General features: G+C 38.9%; 1 long non-coding RNA gene across 1 annotated transcript in view; it reads left to right on the top strand.

Annotated features, from left to right (window-relative positions):
- The first annotated feature begins 1,305 nt into the window (after positions 1 to 1,305).
- LOC133553860 (uncharacterized) overlaps positions 1,306 to 24,756 on the top strand; it is a 98,622-nt gene continuing 75,171 nt past the window's right edge. Inside the window, exons 1-2 of the long non-coding RNA XR_009806986.1 lie at positions 1,306 to 1,596; positions 20,390 to 20,500. This is a non-coding gene — a long non-coding RNA (uncharacterized LOC133553860). The remainder of the gene's footprint in view (positions 1,597 to 20,389; positions 20,501 to 24,756) is intronic.

Genomic DNA, 24,756 nt, shown 5'->3' with positions numbered 1-24,756 from the left:
ACCTTAGAGTAACTGAGTGTGCAGCCCCAAACGTCTCTCCTCATTGAGACAAATTGAACTCTTGTCTCTGCATGATTCCTTGCTTCTTGTCTGTTTAATAGATGTCATCAGTGTTTGAACCCGACAATGGAACACCATGAATAGTGGTTAACATAGATTGATAGATAGATAGATAGATAGATGGATCGATAGATAGATAGGTAGATAGTACTTTATTGATTCCATAAGGAGAGTTCATTCAGGGGAATCAAAATATCCATCCATCCATTTTCTACCGCTTATTCCCTTTCGGGGTGGCGGGGGGCGCTGGTGCCTATCTAAGCTACAATCGGGCGGAAGGCGGGGTACACCCTGGACAAGTCGCCACCTCATCACAGGGCCAACACAGATAGACAGACAACATTCACACTCACATTCACACACTAGGGACCATTTAGTGTTGCCAATCAACCTATCCCCAGGTGCATGTCTTTGGAGGTGGGAGGGGCCTATCCCCAGGTGCATGTCTTTGGAGGTGGGAGGGGCCTATCCCCAGGTGCATGTCTTTGGAGGTGGGAGGGGCCTATCCCCAGGTGCATGTGTTTGGAAGTGGGAGGAAGCCGGAGTACCCGGAGTGAACCCACGCATTCACGGGGAGAACATGCAAACTCCACACAGAAAGATCCCGAGCCTGGATTTGAACCCAGGACTGCAGGACCTTCGTATTGTGAGGCAGACGCACTAACCCCTCTGCCACCGTGAAGCCGGAAATCAAAATAATTATATTTAATGGTAATCAACCTGCAAATGTCGTAGTTAATCTGCAAAAACCCTGTGATTAATCGGACAAAAGCAATTTTTACCCCATTAATGGTTTTTAACGAGGAAAGTTCGCCTTGCATGCAGGTAAATATGCTAATTTGTTAGCTGCAGTTTATGCATAAACGTACGTAATTTCCACAGAACTTTCGAGGGGTGGTGTAAAGGCAAACTGTGTACCTATTTGGTGCTTTTGTCTGCTTGTATTGGGGCCAGTGAACCACTAAATCCAGCAGGTGGAGCTGTGCTGTAACAGTATTGCTGGTAGTCAGGATTTTTGTCAATCCAACTAGTCATGCATGTGGAACATATCTCAATTGCTTAGTACTGTTCTTGTTTTGATGTCATTTTATTTTAACGTCATCTTATCTAGTTCATCACATTTACACCTTAAGTAATGTGAGTCTTTATTTTGCGATTTGTATTATTCTAAGTTTAATGCTGTGATTTCCTTTTTTTTTTTTGGGGTCATTGAACGTCACATGTCCCAGCAGACGTCGTGTGTGACGTCAGTCTGCCGTCTACCACGTGACAGTAAGTTGTGCTCTCCCGGCGCCCCGCGAATTAGCTTTCAGCTAACTTGTTAGCAGGCTAGCTGTGTTGCTGTAGGCCTAAAAGAGACACATTTATGTTGTTGTAGGCCTAAAAGAGACACATTTATGTTGCTGTAGACCTAAAAGAGACACATTTATGTCAAGTTTTGTTTCGTTTTATTCCTGCCCGGGTTTATAAATGTAAGCTTCACACAGCAGACATGGCTTTGGCATAGGTCTGGGCTCTACAAGTTGCTATTTTTGGGTAAGTTATTGAGGTATTAATCTTTATTCTTTACACATTGTATTGTTGTTACACCACCCCCCCCAAAAAAAGTTTTACAATTGGATTTGTAGACTTCCAGACTCACTAACCTACTCAGTGGTCTAGTGCAGTGTTTTTCAACCACTGTGCCGCGGCACACCAGTGTGCCGTGAGAGATTATGTAATTTCACCTAATTGGGTTGCACACCAGTAATTAAAATTCGCAATTTATGTGCCGTTGTTGAGTGTCAATATTTTTTTTTAACACTGAATACAACTAAATTAACGCATTTTTAAGTTAGACTAACATTTTTAGAGTAAAACAAGTCTCTTATTCTTTTTAATAACATTGCTATTCTGAAGCTAAAAGATAATAAATGAAATACTTCTTACCATTGGATTGATGGAATAAAATGCATGAGAATGTTTTTAATTTTGTACGTTATTTTTAACCCTGTGATTACCAGCGGAATCAATGATTACTTATCTCGACATCCATTGCTTTCCTCCTCTCCAAGGTTCTCATAGTCATCATTGTCAGCGACGTCCCACTGGGTCATTATTGTCACCGATGTCCCACTGGGTGTGAGTTTTTCCTTGCCCTTATGTGGGCCTACCGAGGATGACGTAGTGGTTTGGGCAGCCCTTTGAGACACTAGTGATTTAGGGCTATATAAGTAAATATTGATTGATTGATGATTGAGTGTTAAGCAATGTCAGCTAAGATTTATCTGCGAGCCAGGTGCAGTTATCCAAAGAGCCACATCTGGCTCTAGAGCCGCAGGTTCCCTACCCCTGACTTCGATAGTCTCAATTGCAAAAAAACAAAGCCGGGGAACAGCGCTCAAGGAAGACATGAAACCGTTACGGAAAAATACCAACAAAAAGGAAAAAAAAACACCAAAATAGGAGCGTAAGACAGCAAAAAAGTGACAGTACACCTACTTTGAGACAAGAGCTATAGTCATGCATGCTTGCTCATATTCAACAATTGCCAGAACACATTTTGAGTTTCGGTTTTTAATGATTTCTGCTGGTGTTGTGACTTGGGATTTTTTCAATGAAAACAATGTGCCAGGTAAAAAAAAACTGGTCTAGTGCAGGGGTAGGGAACCTATGGCTCTAGAGCCAGATGTGGCTCTTTGGATGATTACATATGGCCCTCAGATAATTATATTTATATAGCGCTTTTCTCTGGTGACTCAAAGCGCTTTACATAGTGACATCCAATATCTAAGTTACATTTAAAGCAGTGTGGGTGGCACTGGGGGCAGGTGGGTAAAGTGTCTTGCCCAAGGACACAACGGCAGTGACAAGGATGGCTGAAGCGGGAATCGAACCTGGAACCCTCAGGTTGCTAGCACGGCCACTCTACCAACCGAGCTATGCCGAGTAACCGTGTAATACTCTTCCGTATCAGTAGGTGGCAGTCGGTAGCTAATTGCTTTGTAGATGTGGGAAACAGCGGGAGGCAGGGTGCAGGTAAAAAAGTGTCTAATGCTTAAACCAGGGGTAGGGAACCTATGGCTCTCAGTTAAATCTTAGCTGACATTGCTTAACACGATAAGTAATGAATAATTCCGCGGGTAATCACAGTTTCAAAAATAACGTTCAAATTATAAAACATTCTCATGCATTTTAATCTAACCATCCGTTTTCTACCGCACCTGTTCAAGAAGTCGCATTAATGGTAAGAAGTATTATATGTGTTATTGGTTAACTTTTATAATAACAATGTTGTTAAAAAGAATAAGAGACTTATTATGCTCTACAAATGTTGGTCATACTTAAAAATGCACAAATTTTGTTGTATTCAGTGTCGAAAAATGTTATATGGCTCTTACGGAAATATATCGTGAAATATTTGGCTTTCACGGCTCTCTCAGCCAAAAAGGTTCCCGACCCCTGGTCTAGTGGTTAGAGCAGGGGTGTCAAAGGTACGGCCCCGGGGCCGGGTCAGGCCCGCGAACAGGTTTTATTTGGCCCATTTGATGAGTTTGCCAAGTAGAAAAATGAACCCAAATTTTAGAATGAAAGAAACTGCTGTTCTAAATGTGTCCACTAGATGTCACAATAGCAATCCTTTGTATCTTTTGTAGATGATGCTACATATGTACAAAAATAAATAAACCACATGTTAGTGCACCAGTCGAGGAAAATGAGCAAACTACGTAAATAACATTCTGTAATTTGATTTTGATGTTACGTTTTTTATCTTGATAGATTGAAAATGAACACCAATGAGTTGACTGATGATCATTATTGCAGCATTTATTCAAAAAGTATAAATAACGACCAAGATAGAATACGGTCCGTGTGCCTTGTGTTCATTCTATTTCCAATTTTTAAATGCAAATCAAAATACTAATTTCAGGTCATTTTTTTTCAATTTTAATTTCTGAAACAAAAGTGTGACAATTTAATGAGACTTTTTTAAAAGATGTTAGCGTCATGCTAAAAAAAAAAAAAAAATGCTAAACGCAAAGGAAAAGCTAAAATACTGCTTCCGGTTCAAGTCGTCATCACACAGATAAACATGCATTTTTGCATTTTGGATGAACATATGTTTGATTTTTGTGTTTGTCTGGAAAAATAAAAATACATAAAAGGAAAACGGCAACCCAAAAAAAAAATTATGGCAATATTTGAATGAAAATCAACCCTTTTTGTGTGTTTTCAAATCAGCCATATATAGCAGTGGTCCCCAACCACCGGGCCGCAGAAGAATTTTTTATTCATTTTTATAAAAAAAAAAAAAGTAAATTATTTTACTAATAAAATCAACGTAAAAAACACAATATACACTTACAATTAGTGCACCAACCACAAAAACCTCAATTTTTCATGACAAAAACGTCCCTTTTTCATGAAAAAGAAAAAAAAAAGGAAAACAAATAATAATAAAATTATTAAGCGTTGACACGGATACAAAAAGGTTGGGGACCACTGGTATATAATAAAAATTCGAAAAACGGCCCTAACTTTGTTTTTGGATTTGCGTTTCATAACTGGAAATAGAATGAACGGACCAAATACGATGAAACCACAACATGTAAGTGTAAAAAAAACAACAACAACATTATGATTTGTACATTTTCAGAATGTGCTTGTTCTATTTTTAAACAAAAAAAAAACACCTGAAGTTCTCTTTATTTTTAAAGGGGAACATTATCACAATTTCAAAAGGGTTAAAAACAATAAAAATCAGTTCCCAGTGGCTTGTTGTATTTTTTGAAGTTTTATTCAAAATTTTACCGAACTCGGAATATCCCTAAAAAAGCTTTAAAGTGCCTTATTTTCGACTCTCTGCGAAGACAGTGGCCATCTCCCTGTGACGTCACACAGCGCTGACAATGTAAACAAACAATGGGAATACCACAGCAAGATATAGCGACATTAGCTCGGATTCAAACTTGCATTTCAGCGACTTAAGCGATTCAACAGATTACGCATGTATTGAAACAGATGGTTGGAGTATGAAAATATTGAAGAAGAAACTGAAGCTATTGACGCTATTCATAGCCATAGCATGGCCGAATAGCTGCGTTAGCATCGCCGGTAAAATGTGCGGACCAAACGATCAGGACTTTCGCATCTTTTGACACTGGAGCAACTTAAATCCGTCGATTGGTAAGTGTTTGTTTCGCATTAAATGTGGGTGGAAGGAAACGTAATATAGTTGCAAATGCATCTACAGGTTATCCATACATCTCTGTTCCATGTCTGCTTTAGCACCGCCGGTAAATAGCATGTTAGCATCGATTAGCGTAGCATGTTAGCATCGATTAGCTGGCAGTCAACATCAACAAAACTCACCTTTCTGATTTCGTTGACTATCGTTGCAAATGCATCTGCAGGTCATCCATTAATCTCTGTGCCATGTCTGTCTTAGCATCGCCGGTCAAATGTGGAGACACTGGCACATTCAATGGGGGTCTGGCGGCCGACACTTTGGCATCTTCGGGCCGGTGGTGCAACTTGAATCCCTCCCTGTTAGTGTTGTTACACCCTCCGACAACACTCCGTCGAGGCATGACGTCTCCAAGGTTCCAAAAAATAGTCAAAAAAACGGAAAATAACAGAGCTGAGACCCGGTGTTTGTAATGTGTTGAGAATGAAAAAAGCGGGTGTGTTACCTCGGCGACGTCACATTCTGACGTCATCGCCTCCAGCGCGATAAACAGAAAGGCGTTTAATTCGCCAAAATTCACCCATTTAGAGTTCGGAAATCGGTTAAAAAAATAGATGGTCTTTTTTCTGCACCATCAAGGTATATATTGACGCTTACATAGGTCTGCTGATAATGTTCCCCTTTAAGTGATCGTGCCGTGATTTTACCAGTCCGGTCCACTCGGGAGTAGATTTTTCCCTTCTAAAATGAGTTTGACACCCCTGGGTTAGAGTGTCCGCCCTGAGCTGGGTAGGTTGTGAGTTCAAACCCCGGCCGAGTCATACCAAAGACTGTAAAACTGGGACCCATGCTTGGCATTCAGTATCAAGGGTTGGAATTGGGGGTTAAATCACCAAAATGATTCCCGGGCGCGGCCACCGCTGCTGCTCACTGCTCCCCTCACCTCCCAGGGGGTGATCAAAGGTGATGGGTCAAATGCAGAGAATAATTTAGCCACATCTAGTGTGTGTGTGTGTGTGTGTGTGTGTGTGACAATGATTGGTACTTTAACTTAAACTTGAACCACAGTCCCAGCTGCTGAAAGTCCATGCACACATAATAATGTCCAGCAGAGGGCAGCATTGCTTTTCTGTTCGAGGAGCTCAGCCATATTAAGAAATTACTTTCTTTGTGTTCTGTATGGGGGGTTGTATTGGTGGGTTTGGGGGTCATAGAAAATGAGGGAAAGAGCGACAGGAGGATAACTGGAAGAAAGATAACAAAATGACTGACAGATGGAGACGGGGGTGGGTTTGGGGGCTTTTATGCTGTCAGGGGGGGGTCTTCAACATTGAGACCGGCCGCCGTGGTGGGAGTCACAAGGTTAAAATTGGAATGCCTGATTCAATTTGCGTTAGTTTGGCAGTCACTTTGCACTGGCTTTCATTATGATGGGCGCGTCACATCCTGCACGTGTGGCGCGGTCCTCACACTTTCCCGCCGCGCTGAAAACTTGATTCCTTCAGCTGCACCGGGGTTTGGGTGATTGTCTTCACACCAGACCAATTAAACCATGCGGAGTTTCTTTCAACTCATCCAAAAGTGAAAGCCTAATAAAAAAAAGTATTTTCCGGCTTTCTCCAGTTCGTCACAGCATTTGACCGTTGAAATTTGGTCATTTCCCAACCAATATCCTACAACACAAATACAACGTTGAAACAACATCCTTTTTAACAATTTTTATACAATGTTGGGTTCTGACGTTAATTTGACTATTGAATTTTGATAATCTCCCAACCAATATTCTACATCAGTGGTCCCCAACCACCGGGTTCGATTGGTACCGGGCCGCAGAAGAATGTTTTATTATTTTTTATTTTATTCATTTTTTTATATTTTAATTAAATCAACATAAACAACACAAGATACACTTACAATTAATGCACCAACCCAAAAAAAACTCCCTTTTTCATGACAAAAAAAATATATATATATAAAAAATTGCCCCCCCCCACCCCCCGCCGGGCCGCAGGAAAAATGATCAAGCGTTGACCACTGTTCTACAACACAAATACAACGTTGAAACAACATGCTTTTTGACGACGTTAATTCGATGTTGGGTTTTGACGTTAATTTGACCATTGAATTTTTGGTCATTTCCCAAACAATACTCAACAACACAAATACAACGTTGAAACAACACGCTTTTTCACAACGTTTAATAAATGTTGGGTTCCTGAGTCGATTTGGTTGTTGAATTTTGGTCATTTCCCAAACAATAGTCGAAGACAACGTTGAAACAACATGCTTGTGACGTTTGCCAGGCATGGTGGTGATGGTGCTTCTTCCAAGATGCAGTTCGGGCTCGGACACAGCGTAAAAGTAAGAAACAATGACTTATTCAACTAAAGAACTGGCTACAAACAGAAAACTTGCACTAGGCATGAAAAGGCAAACAAAGAGCTACTAGCATGTGAGCTAGGGAATCAAACAGAAACACTAGTATCGGGCACAACAGGCAAAGCAAAGAGCTAGCAAAACACAAAGGCTAAGCGCGGAAGCTAGCGAGAAAAGGCAGGATTACCAAAAGTCGGGAGTTAGCGTCGTCACTTGTTGCGTGGAACAAAACTCTAGGATGCGAGAGCGTGTCACAGAAAATGCAGGCTTGAATAAGGATGGTAATCAACAAACAGGTGAGAGTCCGGAAACAAGGAGCAGGCATGGCGACAGAACAAACCAGGAAGTGCACAAACAAACCCAAAATCCAAATAACAAACGATCCGGGCAGCGGATTGTGACAATGCTTTTTGACAGCATTTAATCAATGTTGGGTTATGATGTTGATTTGAACATGGAATTTTAGTCACTTCCCAACCAATATTCTACAACACAAATACAACGTTGAAACAACATGTTTTTTGACGACGTTTAATCAATGTTGGGTTCCTGCGTCGATTTTACTGTTGAATTTTGGTCTTTTCCAAACCGATATTCTACCACACAAATACAACGTGGAAACAACATGCTTTTTGATTACGTTAATTCAATGTTTGGTTCTGACGTTGATTGACTGTAGAATTTTGGTTATTTCCCAACCAATATTCTACAACACAAATACAACGTTGAAACAACATGCTTTTTGACGACGTTTAATCAATGTTGGTTTCCTGCGTCGATTTGACCGTTGAATTTTGATCATTTCCCAACCAATAATCTACAACACAAGTACAACGTTGGAACAACATGCGTTTTGACAACGTTTAATCATGCGTCGATTTGACCGTTGAATTTTGGTCATTTCCAAACCGATATTCTACAACACAAATACAACGTGGAAATAACATGCTTTTTGACGACGTTAATTCAATGTTCGGTTCTGACTTTGATTGACTGTAGAATTTTGGTTATTTCCCAAACAATATTCTACAACACAAATGCAACATTGAAACAACATGCTTTTTGACGACGTTAATTCAATGTTTGGTTCTGACGTTGATTGACTGTAGAATTTTGGTTATTTCCCCAAAAATATTCTACAACACAAATACAACGTTGAAACTACATGCTTTTTGACGCCGTTTAATCAATGTTGGGTTCCTGTGCCAATTTGACCGTTGAATTTTGGTATTTTCCAAACCAATATTCTACAACACAAATACAACGTTGAAACAACATGCTTTTTTGACGACGTTTAATCAATGTTGGGTTCCTGAGTCGATTTGACTGTTGAATTTTGATCATTTCCCAACCAATAATCTACAACACAAGTACAACGTTGGAACAACATGCGTTTTGACAACGTTTAATCATGCGTCGATTTGACCGTTGAATTTTGGTCATTTCCAAACAGATATTCTACAACACAAATACAACGTGGAAACAACATGCTTTTTGACGACGTTAAACCAATGTTTGGTTCTGACGTTCATTGACCGTTGAATTTTGGTTATTTCCCAAACAAAATGCTACAACACAAATAGAACTTTGAAACAACATGCTTTTTGACGACGTTTAATCAACATTGGGTTCCTGCGTCGATTTGACCGTTGAATTTTGATCATTTCCCAACCAATATTCAACAACACAAGTACAACATTGGAACAACATGCGTTTTGACAACGTTTAATCATGCATCAATCTGACCGTTGAATTTTGGTCGTTTCCAAACCGATATTCTACAACCCACATACAACGTGGAAACAACATGCTTTTTGACGGCGTTAATTCAATGTTTGGTTCTGACGTTGATTGACTGTAGAATTTTGGTTATTTCCCAAACAAAATTCCACAACACAAATACAACGTTGAAACAACATGCTTTTTGACGACGTTTAATCAATGTTGGGTTCCTGTGCCAATTTGACCGTTGAATTTTGGTCATTTCCAAACCGATATTCTACAACACAAATACAACGTTGGAACAACATGCTTTTTGACGACGTTAATTCAATGTTGGGTTCTGATGTTAATTCGACCATTGAATTTTGGTCATTTCCCAAACAATATTCTACAACACAAATACAACGTGGAAACAACATGCTTTTTGACGACGTTAATTCAATGTTGGGTTCTGATGTTAATTCGACCATTGAATTTTGGTCATTTCCCAAACAATATTCTACAACACAAATACAACGTGGAAACAACATGCTTTTTGACGACGTTAATTCAATGTTGGGTTCTGATGTTAATTCGACCATTGAATTTTGGTCATTTCCCAAACAATATTCTACAACACAAATACAACGTGGAAACAACATGCTTTTTGACGACGTTAATTCAATGTTGGGTTCTGATGTTAATTTGACCGTTGAATTTTGGTCATTTCCAAACCGATATTCTACAACACAAATACAACGTGGAAACAACATGCTTTTTGACGACCTTTAATCAATGTTGGGTTCTGCGTCGATTTGACCGTTGAATTTTGATCATTTCCCAACCAATATTCAACAATAAATGTACAACGTTGGAACATGCGTTTTGACAACGATTAATCATGCGTCGATTTGACCGTTTAATGTTGGTCATTTCCAAACCGATATTCTACAACCCAAATACAACATTGAAACAACATGCTTTTTGACGGCGTTAATTCAATGTTGGGTTCCTGCGTCGATTTGATCCTTGAATTTTGGTCACTTCCCGAACAATATTCTGCAACACAAATACAACGTTGGAACAACATGCTTTTTGACGCCGTTTAATCAATGTTGGGTTTTGACGTTGATTTGACCATGTAATTTTAGTCACTTCCCAACCAATATTCTACAACATTTAAACAACATGCTTTTTGACGACATTTAATCAATGTTGGGTTTCTGCGTCGATTTGACCGTTGAATTTTGGTATTTTCCCAACCAATATTCAACAACACAAATACAACATTGGAACAACATGCGTTTTGACAACGTTTAATCATGCGTCGATTTGACCGTTGAATTTTGGTCATTTCCAAACCGATATTCAACAACACAAATACAACATTGAAACAACATGCTTTTTGACGACGTTTAATCAATGTTGGGTTCCTGCGTCGATTTGACCGTTGAATTTTGGTCATTTCCAAACCGATATTCTACAACCCAAATACAACGTGTAAACAACATGGTTTTTGACGACGTTAATTCAATGTTGGGTTCTGACGTAGATTGATTGTAGAATGTTGGGTTCCTGCGTCAATTTGATTGTTGAATTTTGATCATTTCCCAACCAATAATCTACAACACAAGTACAACGTTGGAACAACATGCGTTTTGACAACGTTTAATCATGCGTCGATTTGACCGTTGAATTTTGGTCATTTCCAAACTGATATTCTACAACACAAATACAACATTGAAGCAACATGCTTTTCGACGCCGTTTAATCAATGTTGGGTTCCTGCGTCGATTTGATTGTTGAATTTTGATCATTTCCCAACCAATATTCTACAACACAAGTACAACGTTGGAACAACATGCGTTTTGACAACGTTTAATCATGCGTCGATTTGACCGTTGAATTTTGGTCATTTCCAAACCGATATTCTACAACACAAATACAACATTGAAGCAACATGCTTTTCGACGCCGTTTAATCAATGTTGGGTTCCTGCGTCGATTTGACCGTTGAATTTTGGTCATTTCCAAACCGATATTCTACAACCCAAATACAACGTGGAAACAACATGGTTTTTGACGACGTTAATTCAATGTTTGGTTCTGACGTAGATTGACTGTAGAATGTTGGGTTCCTGCGTCGATTTGATTGTTGAATTTTGATCATTTCCCAACCAATATTCTACAACACAAGTACAACGTTGGAACAACATGCGTTTTGACGACGTTTAATCAGTGTTGGGTTCCTGCGTCGATTTGACCATTGAATTTTGGTCATTTCCAAACCGATATTCTACAACACAAATACAACGTGGAAACAACATGCTTTTTGACAACGTTAATTCAATGTTGGGTTCTGACGTTGATTGACTGTAGAATGTTGGGTTCCTGCGTCGATTTGATTGTTGAATTTTGGTCATTTCCAAACCGATATTCTACAACACAAATACAACGTGGAAACAACATGCATTTTGACAACGTTTAATCATGCGTCAATTTGACCGTTGAATTTTGGTCATTTCCATACCGATATTCTACAACACAAATACAACGTGGAAACAACATGCTTTTTGACGACGTTTAATCAATGTTGGGTTCCTACGTCGATTTGACCGTTGAATTTGGGTCATTTCCAAACCGATATTCTACAACACAAATACAATGTGGAAACAACATGCTTTTTGACGACGTTAATTCAATGTTGGGTTCTGACGTTGATTGACTGTAGAATTTTGGTTATTTCCCAGACAATATTCTAGAACACAAATACAACGTTGAAACAACATGCTTTTTTGACGACGTTTAATCAATGTTGGGTTCCTGCGTCGATTTGACCGTTGAATTTTGATCATTTCCCAACCAATATTCAACAACACAAGTACAATGTTGGAACAACATGCGTTTTGACAACGTTTAATCTTGCGTCGATTTGACCGTTGAATTTTGGTCATTTCCAAACCGATATTCTACAACACAAATACAACGTGGAAACAACATGCTGTTTGACAACGTTAATTCAATGTTTGGTTCTGATGTTGATTGACCGTTGAATTTTGGTTATTTCCCAAACAATATTCTACAACACAAATACAACGTGGAAACAACATGCTGTTTGACAACGTTAATTCAATGTTTGGTTCTGATGTTGATTGACCGTTGAATTTTGGTTATTTCCCAAACAATATTCTACAACACAAATACAACGTGGAAACAACATGCTTTTTGACAACGTTAATTCAATGTTTGGTTCTGATGTTGATAGACCGTTGAATTTTGGTTATTTCCCAAACAAAATGCTACAACACAAATACAACGTTGCAACAACATGCTCTTTGACAACGTTTAATCAATGTTGGGTTCGTGCGTCGATTTGACCGTTGAATTTTGATCATTTCCCAACCAATATTCTACAACACAAGTACAACGTTGGAACAACATGCTTTTTGACAACGTTTAATCATGCGTCGATTTGACCGTTGAATTTTGGTTGTTTCCAAACCGATATTCTACAACACAAATACAACGTGGAAACAACATGCTTTTTGACGACGTTAATTCAATGTTCGGTTCTGACGTTGATTGACTGTAGAATTTTGGTTATTTCCCAAACAATATTCTACAACACAAATACAACATTGAAACAACATGCTTTTTGACGACGTTAATTCAATGTTTGGTTCTGACGTTGATTGACTGTAGAATTTTGGTTATTTCCCCAAAAATATTCTACAACACAAATACAACGTTGAAACAACATGCTTTTTGACGCCGTTTAATCAATGTTGGGTTCCTGTGCCAATTTGACCTTTGAATTTTGGTATTTTCCAAACCAATATTCTACAACACAAATACAACGTTGAAACAACATGCTTTTTTGACGACGTTTAATCAATGTTGGGTTCCTGAGTCGATTTGACTGTTGAATTTTGATCATTTCCCAACCAATATTCAACAACACAAGTACAACGTTGGAACAACATGCGTTTTGACAACGTTTAATCATGCGTCGATTTGACCGTTGAATTTTGGTCATTTCCAAACAGATATTCTACAACACAAATACAACGTGGAAACAGCATGCTTTTTGACGACGTTAAACCAATGTTTGGTTCTGACGTTGATTGACCGTTGAATTTTGGTTATTTCCCAAACAAAATGCTACAACACAAATAGAACTTTGAAACAACATGCTTTTTGACGACGTTTAATCAACGTTGGGTTCCTGCATCGATTTGACCGTTGAATTTTGATCATTTCCCAACCAATATTCAACAACACAAGTACAATGTTGGAACAACATGCGTTTTGACAACGTTTAATCTTGCGTCGATTTGACCGTTGAATTTTGGTCATTTCCAAACCGATATTCTACAACACAAATACAACGTGGAAACAACATGCTGTTTGACAACGTTAATTCAATGTTTGGTTCTGATGTTGATTGACCGTTGAATTTTGGTTATTTCCCAAACAATATTCTACAACACAAATACAACGTGGAAACAACATGCTTTTTGACAACGTTAATTCAATGTTTGGTTCTGATGTTGATTGACCGTTGAATTTTGGTTATTTCCCAAACAAAATGCTACAACACAAATACAACGTTGCAACAACATGCTCTTTGACAACGTTTAATCAATGTTGGGTTCGTGCGTCGATTTGACCGTTGAATTTTGATCATTTCCCAACCAATATTCAACAACAAGTACAACGTTGGAACAACATGCTTTTTGACAACGTTTAATCATGCGTCGATTTGACCGTTGAATTTTGGTTGTTTCCAAACCGATATTCTACAACACAAATACAACGTGGAAACAACATGCTTTTTGACGACGTTAATTCAATGTTCGGTTCTGACGTTGATTGACTGTAGAATTTTGGTTATTTCCCCAAAAATATTCTACAACACAAATACAACGTTGAAACAACATGCTTTTTGACGCCGTTTAATCAATGTTGGGTTCCTGTGCCAATTTGACCGTTGAATTTTGGTATTTTCCAAACCAATATTCTACAACACAAATACAACGTTGAAACAACATGCTTTTTTGACGACGTTTAATCAATGTTGGGTTCCTGAGTCGATTTGACTGTTGAATTTTGATAATTTCCCAACCAATATTCAACAACACAAGTACAACGTTGGAACAACATGCGTTTTGACAACGTTTAATCATGCGTCGATTTGACCGTTGAATTTTGGTCATTTCCAAACAGATATTCTACAACACAAATACAACGTGGAAACAACATGCTTTTTGACGACGTTAAACCAATGTTTGGTTCTGACGTTGATTGACCGTTGAATTTTGGTTATTTCCCAAACAAAATGCTACAACACAAATAGAACTTTGAAACAACATGCTTTTTGACGACGTTTAATCAACGTTGGGTTCCTGCGTCGATTTGACCGTTGAATTTTGATCATTTCCCAACCAATATTCAACAACACAAGTACAACATTGGAACAACATGCGTTTTGACAACGTTTAATCATGCATCAATCTGACCGTTGAATTTTGGTCGTTTCCAAACCGATATTCTACAACCCACATACAACGTGGAAACAACATGCTTTTTGACGGCGTTAATTCAATGTTTGGTTCTGACGTTGATTGACTGTAGAATTTTGGTTATTTCCCAAACAAAATTCCACAACACAAATACAACGTTGAAACAACATGCTTTTTGACGACGTTTAATCAATGTTGGGTTCCTGTGCCAATTTGACCGTTGAATTTTGGTCATTTCCAAACCGATATTCTACAACACAAATACAACGTTGGAAAAACATGCTTTTTGACGACGTTAATTCAATGTTGGGTTCTGATGTTAATTCGACCATTGAATTTTGGTCATTTCCCAAACAATATTCTACAACACAAATACAACGTGGAAACAACATGCTTTTTGACGACGTTAATTCAATGTTGGGTTCTGATGTTAATTCGACCATTGAATTTTGGTCATTTCCCAAACAATATTCTACAACACAAATACAACGTGGAAACAACATGCTTTTTGACGACGTTAATTCAATGTTGGGTTCTGATGTTAATTCGACCATTGAATTTTGGTCATTTCCCAAACAATATTCTACAACACAAATACAACGTGGAAACAACATGCTTTTTGACGACGTTAATTCAATGTTGGGTTCTGATGTTAATTCGACCATTGAATTTTGGTCATTTCCCAAACAATATTCTACAACACAAATACAACGTGGAAACAACATGCTTTTTGACGACGTTAATTCAATGTTGGGTTCTGATGTTAATTCGACCATTGAATTTTGGTCATTTCCCAAACAATATTCTACAACACAAATACAACGTTAAAACAACATGCTTTTTGACGACCTTTAATCAATGTTGGGTTCCTGCGTCGATTTGACCGTTGAATTTTGATCATTTCCCAACCAATATTCAACAATAAATGTACAACGTTGGAACATGCGTTTTGACAACGATTAATCATGCGTCGATTTGACCGTTAAATTTTGGTCATTTCCAAACCGATATTCTACAACCCAAATACAACATTGAAACAACATGCTTTTTGACGGCGTTAATTCAATGTTGGGTTCCTGCGTCGATTTGATCGTTGAATTTTGGTCACTTCCCGAACAATATTCTGCAACACAAATACAATGTTGAAACCACATGCTTTTTGACAACTTTAATTCAATGTTGGGTTCTGACGTTAATTCGACCATTGAATTTTGGTTATTTCCCAAACAATATTCTACAACACAAATACAACATTGAAACAACATGCTTTTTGACAACGTTAATTCAATGTTTGGTTCTGACGTTGGTTGACTATAGAATTTTGGTTATTTCCCAAACAATATTCTACAACACAAATACAACGTTGAAACAACATGCTTTTTTGACGACGTTTAATCAATGTTGGGTTCCTGAGTTGATTTGACTGTTGAATATTGATCATTTCTTAGCCAATATTCAACAACACAAGTACAACGTTGGAACAACATGCGTTTTGACAACGTTTAATCATGCGTCAATTTGACCGTTGAATTTTGGTCATTTCCAAACCGATATTCTACAACACAAATACAACGTGGAAACAACATGCTTTTTGACGACGTTAATTCAATGTTCGGTTCTGACGTAGATTGACTGTAGAATTTTGGTTATTTCCCAAACAATATTCCACAACACAAATACAACGTTGAAACAACATGCTTTTTGACGACCTTTAATCAATGTTGGGTTTCTGCGTCGATTTGACCGTTGAATTTTGGTCATTTCCTGAACAATATTCTGCAACACAAATACAACGTTGGAACAACATGCTTTTTGACGGTGTTAATTCAATGTTTGGTTCTGACGTTGATTAACTGTAGAATTTTAGTTATTTCCCAAACAAAATTCTAGACCACAAATACAACGTTGAAACAACATGCTTCTTGACGCCGTTTAATCAATGTTGGGTTCCTGCGACAATTTGACCGTTGAATTTTGGTATTTTCCAAACCAATATTCTACAACACAAATACAACGTTGAAACAACATGCTTTTTTGACGACATTTAATCTATGTTGGGTTCCTGCGTCGATTTGACCATTGAATTTTGATCATTTCCCAACCAATATTCAACAACACAAGTACAACGTTGGAACAACATGCGTTTTGACAACGTTTAATCATGCGTCAATTTGACCGTTGAATTTTGGTCATTTCCAAACCGATATTCTACAACACAAATACAACGTGGAAACAACATGCTTTTTGACGACGTTAATTCAATGTTCGGTTCTGACGTAGATTGACTGTAGAATTTTGGTTATTTCCCAAACAATATTCCACAACACAAATACAACGTTGAAACAACATGCTTTTTGACGACCTTTAATCAATGTTGGGTTTCTGCGTCGATTTGACCGTTGAATTTTGGTCATTTCCTGAACAATATTCTGCAACACAAATACAATGTTGAAACAACATGCTTTTTGACAACGTCAATTCAATGTTGGGTTCTGACGTAAATTCGACCATTGAATTTTGGTCATTTCCCAAACAATATTCTTCAATACGTATACATCGTTGAAACAACATGCTTTTTGACGACGTTTAATCAATGTTGGGTTCCTGCGCCAATTTGATCGTTGAATTTGTGTCATTTCCCAAACAATATTCTACAACACAAATACAACATTAAAACAACATGCTTTTTGACGACGTTTAATCTATGTTGGGTTCCTGAGTCGATTTGACCGTTGAATTTTGGTCATTTCCAAACCAATATTCTACAACACAAATACGTTGAAACAACATGCTTTTTCACAACGTTTATTCAACGTCAGCTCGTGACGTTGATTAGACTTTTAAAATTTGGTCTCTTCCCAACCAACAACGTGGATCCAACGTTAGACGCCATTGTTGTCTGAATTTACAAACTATTCTGCGAGGTTGTTTTAAAAGTCAGTTTTAAAGGACGTGTATGTCTAATCCACGTTGTATCAATGTCTTGTTTCTGCCTAGATGCTACCAAAGAATAGAAGCTCACGTGTCTTTTTAGTTATTTAAAGCTCCTACTTTGTCAAGATGACTTACCATCATTACAGCGCTTTTGAATTATTCTCTGCTATGCCCCCCTAAGAGAAAGAACACACGTTGGCCCCCTCACTCTCCTCCTCATTTGTCTATAAAAGTACATCATTGCACAACATTGAATCCTTATTAACATTAAATAAAGAAAAAACTAACAAATATAAATCGACTTACAAAATACCTTATTTCCTTGAATTGACGCCGGGGCGCTAATTATTTTAAAACCTCTTCTCACTCCGGCATTTACCAAAGGCATGCGGTAAATTTAAGCCTGCGCTTATAAATTTGAGTGTGATGTAAGGAGACCATCATGACAAGCACATTTAATAAAAAAAAACGTTATTATGGTCTTACCTTTACTTATAAATGAAGTCCATGCGCAGCTCCTTCTGATCAAAAGCATCGATAACTTGTTTATAGAAGTCTTCCTTATCTTTCTTCAGTTTTAAAAGTCTCTCTGTCTCGATGGAGATCGTCCTTTATTACCTCCTGCTTCGATTGAAAGTCCAGTTTAGAAAACTGTTTTATTTTAGATATGTAATCCTCCATGTTAAAAGTGCAAGCGAGAGGAAAAAATAAACACACGCTGCTTGTTGTCACTTCTTCTGCAGCCGAGTAGTCGCAAGAAGGATCACTAGCGCCCTCTACCACCAGGAGGCGGGAGTCATTTAATGATTCACATTTGACACACGCAGCTACGGTATATTAATAAAACATAGCTGCTTACTGTTCTTTTTAGCATATTCAATAGCTTGGACCTTAAATCCTACTGAATAGCTCTTAATCTTCTTCCCTTTATGCAATTTCAAATGATTGAAATCAGCCTCCTTCATTTTAAAAAAGTGACGGCAGGTGAAGTGTCACTCGTGACGTGACGAGTTTGACCCGGCAGTAATTCTAGGCAGGCGCCTACTATATACCCGGCGGCAATTCAAGGAAATACGGTATATATATTTATTAACATTGTTTTTTTAGCCTGTAATAGAAGAGTTAAAGTGCATCAATTTGCCTGAAATCCCCCCGAAATTGATCTTTATATAAACTTTAAACATTTTTTCACCGCTTTCATATCAATTGATATTAAGAAATAAAATGCCATAAACTCAATGAATAACACATTCAAATTGATCAGCAACATTAAGCGTGATACTTGTTAGAATAATCATGTATATATATACATATATATATATATATATATATATATATATATAATCACACAACTTCAGTATGCTTAAATTCTGCTCAAGTTGGACTTTTCTATCTGTGCAAGGACGAAACTTCTTGTCTGAGGGGTGGCCTCAGCCGCAGATGTTATCTTTCTTTTAGTCCGCTAACAGCCAAGGACTTCAAGTACTTTAACGAATATAAGACGACAGCACGCAGACGAAACAGAGACAAGGCGAAATCACAAGGCCCCCTGCACATTACATCACGTATTGTGTGTCCTGGACCTGCTTCGCATGATATATGTGACCACTCCTTTTAGAGGCGGCCTCAGTCATCTTGACTGGGGAACTCCTGAATAAATAGAGGGACGCGGTAGCTGAACCTTAGAGCGTTGGGCGAGACTGTGACTAAGTGTGCAGCGCCATGCGTTCTCCTCATGAGCTAAATTGAACTCTGTCTCTGCATGGTTCCTTGCTTCTTGTCTGTTCAATAAATGGCATCAGCGTTTGAACCTGCATGATACAAGTAAGAAGTAAACTCTAATATATCGCTGTTAACTGGTTCTGGGCGTGGCCATGGTAAAATAATTTCCGCAAAGATAAAATTTAAATAGTTTCTGAGCATTTACCGATTTCTAAATAGGGTTTTTAGTTGAAGAAAACCCTCTAGACACAAAATGCCACCTGCATTGTCAAGCAGCAAACTTTGAAGCACAATTCCGATACCAACTCAGCTGCAGTCCGCCTGAGCGTGTTACTTGAGAATCGGATTTTTCCGACTATGGGGCGCTCTTAAAATCTTGTTGTTTTTTTTCAAAACTCGACAGTGTGCCTTGTAACCTGGTGCACCTAATGTACGGAATCATTCTGGTTTTGCTTACCGACCTCAAAGCAATTTTATTTGGTACATTGTGTAATGATAAGTGTGACCAGTAGATGGCAGTCAAACATAAGTGATATGTGTAGACTGCAATATGATTCAAGTAAACAACACCAACATTTTATATGTTCCATTGAAAATATAGAACATCACACGGCGCTCAAAAAGCTATGTTTTGGTACGACTTTGGTAAGCTATGAAGCCACGCCGCTTGATGGATTGGACTGTGCTTCAACATAGGACTATTATTATGGTGTGTGTATAAAGTAAAACATTATCTGGCATTTTGTTTTGCAATATTATGCAAAAGCAACTTTTCTTACATTCTGGGACTTGCTGATCTGTATTTGGGATCTCCATAAATCCTGAAAAATTTCGCGAATCCGCCTTTGTAGTCCATGAAAACACCATAGTCGATAAGCTTCTTCCTTTTCTCTATTTTCTTGTTATAGGACGTTCATCCTCCACTGTTGCCATTTCTAATATAAAATTGTCAAGACTTGGACTATGACGTGGATTGTTTCTACGGCGCAAAGGAAAATTGGCTCGAGCCAGACGTGAATGTGAGTACATGTTTATTTCTCTACTAACAAAAAGATAAACAAAGGAAGCAAAAGAAAAGGTGCGCACGAGGGCGGAGAACAAACTTGACTAATGAAAAAACAAAAGACTAGCACAAAGGCTAGAAACTATAGACATGAAACAAAAACTTGCACTGTGGCATAAATAACCAAAACGTATGTGGCGTGGACAAAATGAACAGCATGGTATGGCATGAAGACAGTTGAGGTATATGTGGGAAGTTGCCAGGCTGAACACTTGGCAACTGTGGCTTAAATAATAGCAGTGATCATTACCAGCAGGCGGGAGAACTGAGTACAGGGGCGTGAGATGAGGACAAGGTGAAAATCAATGAGTTGCTATGGAAATGAGTTAAACAAGGAAGTGCAAAAGTGGGAAACAATTGTCCAAAAAATAACCAAACATGACAAAAACGAAACATGATTTCATGGGCGTGACAAAAGTAGTGTAAAGTTCTTACTTCTATCTGTCAGTAAACTTGCCATGAAAGCGCTAAAAAATACCGGTGTAGTGAGTTTGCATTATTATATACGGCCAAAAAAAGGGTTGAAGAACATCGCATTACCGCGTTGCTCTTCGGTGTTGACCATAGTGGGTCCAAATCCATCCGAGGCTTCACAGAGTCCACAAACATGTTTTGGTCTTTGCTGATGTCAGGTTCAAACACTGATGATATCTATTAAACAGACAAGAAGCAAGGAATCATGCTAGGACAAGAGTTCAATTTGGCTCAATGAGGAGAGACGTTTTGGGCTGTACTCTTAGTTACAGAACCAACCTGCACTCTAAGGGCCAGACCCACGTGCTCCTCTATTTATTTGGGAGTTCCCCGGTTACATCACTGAGTCTGCTTCTGGAGGAAAGGGGGGTCATTTCAGAAGCCCCAGTTGGACACAATATATGATTATTCAGAAATGCAAATGTGCTGACACTCGTGATATCGCCCTGTCTCTGCTTTGTATGCAACACGGTACTCGATGTTCTGGACACAAACACTGATACGAGACGACTGCAATCCAAGATTGCAAGTTGTCCCTTTGCACAGATAGAAATGCACAACGGCGTGGCGCGGTTGGGAGAGTGGCCGTGCCAGCAACCTGAGGGTTCCTGGTTCAATCCCCACCTTCTACCAACCTCGTCACGCCTGTTGTGTCCTTGAGCAAGACACTTCACCCTTGCTCCTGCTGGTTCGTGGTTAGGGCCTTGCATGGCAGCTCCCGCCATCAGTGTGTGAATGTGTGTGTGTGTATGGGTGATTGTGGAAATAGTGTCAAAGCGCTTTGAGTACCTTGAAGGTAGAAAAGCGCTACAAGTGTAACCCATTTATAACTTCAGCACAATTGATAATCACTATAGCAACAGCCTTTAAGCACAAGAGTTGTGTGATAACTTACACATAATTATTCCGACAGGTGATATGAGTGTAACGTGCCGACTCGGACTTGGCTCCACTTTGTCTGGTTATTAGACCTCGTAGCGAGCAAAAATAGACATCGGCTAAGCCGATTAGGAGGAAGACAGCGTGCGAGCAGCAAAGCAAAAAAAAAAAACGTGTTTATTATGTTTCAACGGAAGACAAAGCATTTGAAGAGGCTGCTGTCAGCAGGGGGTGGCAGAAAGGTGATGTATATTTGGATTAATTGAATAAGTTTTGTTGTTTTGAAGATGTCTCCTTTGAAACAACTTCCTGAAACAAGCACCGACAAACCTGCTCGCTTACTCCTCTTAACCTTCCCTGCTCTAATTATCTCTTATTCATTCACCAATCTACTCTAATCGCTGTTAATTATGCATTGTTGTCTTGTGCCTATAGTTTTTTTTCGTTTGTTGTAGGAACTCCTCTCCACATTTCAGACTGTTTTTTATTTACCTTGCATGGCAGTTATTGCTTGAATTTGACACACTGCAAAAAGTCAATATTCAACAACAAGAAAAGAAAATACAATATTTTACTTGAACTAAGGAAATTTGTCTGCCAATAGAACACGACTATTTGGCTTCTCAAGACTTTCCAAAACAAGTCAAATTAACTAACCTCGATTAGACTGGCCATACGTCCTCTTTTCCCCGAACATGTCCTCTTTTGCGGGGCTGTCCGGGCGGGGTTTCCTACATGCCTCAAATGTCCGGCGTTTTGAGTCAGAGTTGCCTGAGTTTTCAATGTACGTACAGGGTCAAGAAGGGGTTAATAACAAAATAAATTATGAAGGTGTGCGCACGCAGCAGCATTCGTGAGGAAGGGGCAGAGACAGAGTAGCGAAAGAGCGAGGTAGTAAATTGATTGTTAATCAAGGCATACTTGGTCAACAGCCATACAGGTCACACTGAGGGTGGCCGTATAAACAACTTTAACACTGTTACGAATATGCGCCACACTGTGAACCCACACCAAACAAGAATGACAAACACATTTCGGGAGAACATCCGCACCGTAACACAACAGAACAAATGAATCACATTATTTCACGTGGTCCGCTGTGTCATTTTATTGTGGCCCTTCCACATCATTGTATTGATCCTTTGATAGAGGCCTGCCACGTCATTTCATATTATTCATATCACATCATTTTATTGTGGAACCTCCACATTATTTAAGTGTGCCCTGTCATATCCTTTTATAGAAGCCCGCCACATCATTTCATGTGGTCCGCCATATAATTTTATTGTGGCCCTCCACATTATTGTATTGTGCCGTACCATATAATTTTATTGTGGCCCTCCACATCATTGTATTGTGCCCCGTCATAACCTTTTAAAGAGGCCCGCCACTTCATTTCATGTGGTCCATCATATAATTTTATCGTGGAGACTCCACAACATTTTAGTGTGCTCCGCCATATCCTTTTATAGAGGCCCGCCAAGTCATTTCATATCTTTCATATCATATCCTATTATTGTGGAACCTCCACATTTTTTAAGTGTGCCCCGTCATATCCTTTTATAGAGGCCCGCCACATCATTTCATGTGGTTCGCCATATAATTTTATGGTGGCCCTTCACATCATTGTATTGTGCCCCGCCATATAATTTAATTGTGGCCCTTCCACATCTTGTATTGTGCCCCGCCATGTCCTTTTATAGAGGCCCGCCACATCATTCCATATCATTCATATCATATAATTTTATTGTGGAACCTCCACAACATTTTAATGTGCCGCACCGTATCCTTTAATTGTGGCCCGCCTATTCATTTAAACGTGCTCGTCATATACTTTTATAGAGGCCCGCCACAACATTTCACGTGGTCTGCCATGTCATTTTATTGTGGCCCCTCCACATCATTGTATTGTGCCCCGTCATATTCTTTTATAGAGGCCCGCCACATCAGTTCATGCTGTCCGCCTGATCATTTTATTGTGGAACCGGCACTATATTTTAAAGTGGTCCGCCATATCTTTTTATAGAGGCCTTCCACATCATTTTAATGTGTCGCGCCATATCTTCAAATTATGGCCTGCTGTGTAATTTCATGTAGTCCGCCATATCATTTTATTGTGGCCCCTCCAAATCATTGTATTGTGCCCCGTCATATTCTTTTATAGACGCCCGCCACGTCATTTCATATCATTCATACCGTATAATTTTATCGTGGAACCTCCACATCATTTAAGTGTGCCCCGTCATATCCTTTTATAGAGGCCCGCCACATCATTTAAGTGGTTTGCCATGTAATTTTATTGTGGCCCTCCACATCATTTTAGTGTTCCCCGTCATTTCCTTTTATAGAGGCCCGCCACATCATTACACGCGGTCTGCCATAGCATTTTATTTTGGAACCGCTACAATATTTTATTGTGGTCTGCCATTTCTTTTTATAGAGGCCCTCTGCATCATTTTAATGTGCCGCCCTGTATCCTTCAATCGTGGCTTTCCGCAATCATTTAAATGTGCTCGTCATATCATTTTATAGAGGCCCACTACATCATTTCACGTGGTCCGCCATATCATTTTATTGTGGCCGCCCCTCCACATCATTGTATTGTGCCCCGTCATATCCTTTAATAGAGGCCTGCCACAACATTTCATATCATTCAAATCATATCATTTTATTCTGGCCCCTCCACATTATTGTATTGTGCCCTGTCATATATTCTTTTATAGTGGCCCGCCACATCATTTCATGTGGTTCGCCATATAATTTTATTGTGGCCCTTCTACGTCATTGTATTGTGCCCCATCATATCCTTTTATAGAGGCCCGCCACAACATTTCATATCATTCAAATCATATCAATTTA

The sequence above is a fragment of the Nerophis ophidion genome, linkage group LG06 (assembly GCF_033978795.1).
Source record: "Nerophis ophidion isolate RoL-2023_Sa linkage group LG06, RoL_Noph_v1.0, whole genome shotgun sequence".
Taxonomy (NCBI): domain Eukaryota; kingdom Metazoa; phylum Chordata; class Actinopteri; order Syngnathiformes; family Syngnathidae; genus Nerophis; species Nerophis ophidion.
Note: the sequence above shows the minus strand (reverse complement) of the source record. Positions and strands in the feature narration are given on the sequence as shown.